The sequence below is a fragment of the Montipora capricornis genome, chromosome 7 (genome assembly GCF_036669925.1).
Source record: "Montipora capricornis isolate CH-2021 chromosome 7, ASM3666992v2, whole genome shotgun sequence".
Classification (NCBI taxonomy): Eukaryota; Metazoa; Cnidaria; class Anthozoa; order Scleractinia; family Acroporidae; genus Montipora; species Montipora capricornis.
In genome coordinates, this window is record NC_090889.1 from 47790089 (window position 1) to 47793582 (window position 3494).

At 39.3% G+C, this 3494-nt stretch overlaps 1 pseudogene; it reads right to left on the reverse strand.

Annotated features, from left to right (window-relative positions):
- Positions 1-1840: 1840 nt before the first annotated feature.
- Positions 1841-3494, reverse strand: part of LOC138056149 (piggyBac transposable element-derived protein 4-like) — a 2397-nt pseudogene continuing 743 nt past the window's right edge.

Below are 3494 nucleotides of genomic sequence, written 5' to 3' on the forward strand. Positions count from 1 at the left end.
TTTTGACTGAAATCATGCTTGGGTTGTTAGTACATATTTATGAAAAGAGGCCCTTGTCAGTCTCCTGGACATATTTTGAAAATCAAAGCCTTGTGCAACTGGGAACGAAGCTTGAAGGCACAGTGCCTAATTTTGAAAATACACAACATTTTTGATCCTGGGTCAACTCTCAAGCAAAGGTAATTAGGCCTGTAAGTTTCTAAAACACAACTAGTATGCTTCTCCTATGATGACTGATCCCTAGCAGACCTTGGACAGGAAGGGTGTAAATTTCAGGTCCAAGCTAGACTGGTGCATAGCTGTACACATTGTTTCGAATACAATATCTGTACAGCAATTTCAGGAAATTTTTGCACCCCCTGCATGGTTTGGATTGATTGTAGGGGGTTTTTTAGGTCAAGGATTTTCTGATTTTGGAGAAGATTAAATAAAACACGTTTTCCATATGAAGGGTAAAGGTAGATATTCTTTAGAATTGCCCAATAGGAACAAAAACACAGTGTACATTTTAGCTCTCTATACTAAATAAGAAGCTGGACAGGTTGTATCAAGTTCATCACTGTTTACAGCCAATGAAAATTTGTCTAATGGACCTATTCTAGAGGCCGACAGTGTGTATTTATTTCACTTGCAGCTTTGCTTTTCAATCGATCAAATTCGGTCGATTTATGGACACAAACAAATATCGATGACATCTTATGTCATGGAGATCGCATGTATTCACATGCACTAACCAATAAAATGGTACCCGATGCCAAAAGTCTTTCAATCGAGGAGTTGCCGGAGGTGGCAACCTTGCAGAACAATGTTGAGTACCGTTTAAACTACAACAAATTTTATCAAGGGCGCATTGATCGCTTATTTTGTGGCGATGGGCCATTTTGCTCGCTGAAGGGTGTCGCTGTCACTAATTGTTCTAATGATCAGTTCATGAACCCGTTATTGCCGTTATACATGTAGTAACTGTTGTAACACCACAGTGACTGTTGTTACACCAAGTATTTAGTTTATTTTCATGTTGCGCTAGATAGACAAAATAAAGTATCACTAATCGCTCGAAGAATCAGTTTAAAAGCCCTAATTATGCGTTAGACAGTGTTATTCGTTGCACCTTTCGTTTTCGTTAACCAATATATTTCTTTTCCACTTTTAGCAATTACTACAAGCATAATTCCAACAAAAGCCTTAGCCACACTAATACTTACTTGTTAATGTTATATTCAAAGAACATACATGTAACCATGTCATTTTGCAAATAAAATAAGTCATATTCTCATTGTCGTATTTGCATTCAAAAACACCTTTAACGGCAGCACTCACTTCTCAATGAGAACTTCTAGTCTTAAAGGACCACGGGGGTCTTATTTTTTTGGGTAAAATTTGAGTGGTCATGATAAAAGCCACTGTACACAATACTGTTTTCAAGTTAACCATAATAAACCATATATATCTCAGATCTGTATAAAATGGGCTAAAATTTGTTGTGTGACGTCACGATTTACATAATTACCATAATTATGCACATTTTTCAGTACGTTTGCTTAAAAATTGTAATCAGTAACAAAATACATAATTTAGACGTCCTATGAATACATCAAACTATAATTTTAGAATGAAAACCTTGCTCATTTGCACTGGATAAAAGTCCACTCAGGTAAGTATAGTTGAATAACTTTAATACCAAGATGATGATTTTTTTAGTTTGTATAGTTACTGTTATGGAAAAAACAATTCAGGTTAAAAATTCTACTTTTAACATGGCCTTAATGTTATTAATGTTCAGTTTGCTCGAGGCCTCCCCCCTCCTTCCTTTAGACGTCTGGGTCCTTCTCACTCTTCATCAAAGTAATGGTAATCCCTCAGGGTGTGGTACTTTTGAAAACATGGGTCTTGACACATGCGCACTCCACATACTGCACAGCTGAATGTGGTATCCACACGCTGCAGGTGAACTTTGCATGTAGATATTTTTTTTGTGGCTCACAAGATGGTGAAGGTGACCCTGGTTGAATCGAATCTGTGGGATTGGATTTTGAGGGAAGCCTGTGTCTCTCTGGAAGCTTTGCTGTTGGGTGAGCTCATCAATCAATGATCTTCTGAACTGCAGGCCATTTCTGGTGGTGTGAAGTAGTGATTTGCTCTCCAATATGTGTGCATTTGAAATGCACACTTCTACAACATAGAAGAACAACTTATAGTACCCTCATGAGTGTAGCATATGTTGAAACTCTCTGATCAGCAACGTCAACACCTCCCATGAAAGTGTTATAGAGGTTGATCACACAAGGATGGGCAACGTTTTCCTCTTGCCAATGGCCATTGACCTTCACAGACCTCTCCTCTTCATCAGAATCTGCCTCACCTCTGTAGGAAGAGTGGCTAACATGCTAACAATTTTTCTGTCACGTCATGTCACGCAAGTCAATGTTTCCTTCTGTCGGTACAAGGACTCACCCCTTTTCAGTTGCTTCCCCTGTCTGGACTTTAGATTGCAGATCTCTCTTGGAAGGTCTACCCTGTTAGACCTTACAGTCCCACAAGCAAGGGTGGACCTCTCTTCTAACTCCTCAAACAAACCAACAGAAGTGTAATAATTGTCCATAATATCCTTTTCCCAGAAAAGGTTCCATCAAAGACGTGACAGCTTTTTTCCCCAGATCTTTCTGGACAACTCCAGCCTCCTTCCCAGTGTATACTTTGCTACCCAGGACATAACCACTGGTTGATTCAGCAAGAGTAAAAGCCTTTATTCCAAACCTGCCAGGTTTGCTTGGGATGAACTGCCTAAAATGAACTCTGCCTTTGAATATTATTAGAGTCTCATCAACAGCAAGTTCCCTCTCAGGGTGGTAAACTGCTTTAAATCTGGGTACCACAAGATCAAGAACAGGTTGAATTTTGTATAATTTGTTGCAGTCTGGTGAGTCAGGTCTGGGGGCATGGTTGTTATCAGCAAAATGAAGGTAACGTAAAATCTGAACAAACCTTGTTCTTGACATAGTAGCAGGAAAGAATGGGGTGGACAGTATTGGGTCAGTGCTCCAGTAAGATTTAATATTTGGCTTATTAAGTATACCCATGCACAAATAAAGAGCTAGCCAAGCTAGCTATAGACACTGGATACCAAACTGAATTTTCTTCAGGCCCTCTCTTCTGAAAAGCATACAAATTAGTTTGAGTGGCTAACAGCTGCCATATCTGATCTGTAAAGAAGAGCTCAAAAAAATCTTTGCTTGACATCAATGATGCAGGATCCACAGCCATTCCAACAGCTTGATTTAAGTCAATATCAGTTCTTGTGGTTAACTCTTCGGTCCAAATCGATTCATCTGTCTCCAATTCTTCATTATCTTCGCTTTCCCCTTCTTTGCCTGCTTTGCTATCACCTGAGTCTGACAAAAAATCGGAGCCCACTTCTTCATCTGACTCTGGATGCTCAAGGAAATTATTCCCCAAATGAACACAAGATAGAGGAAGGTCATCCTCATCAACAG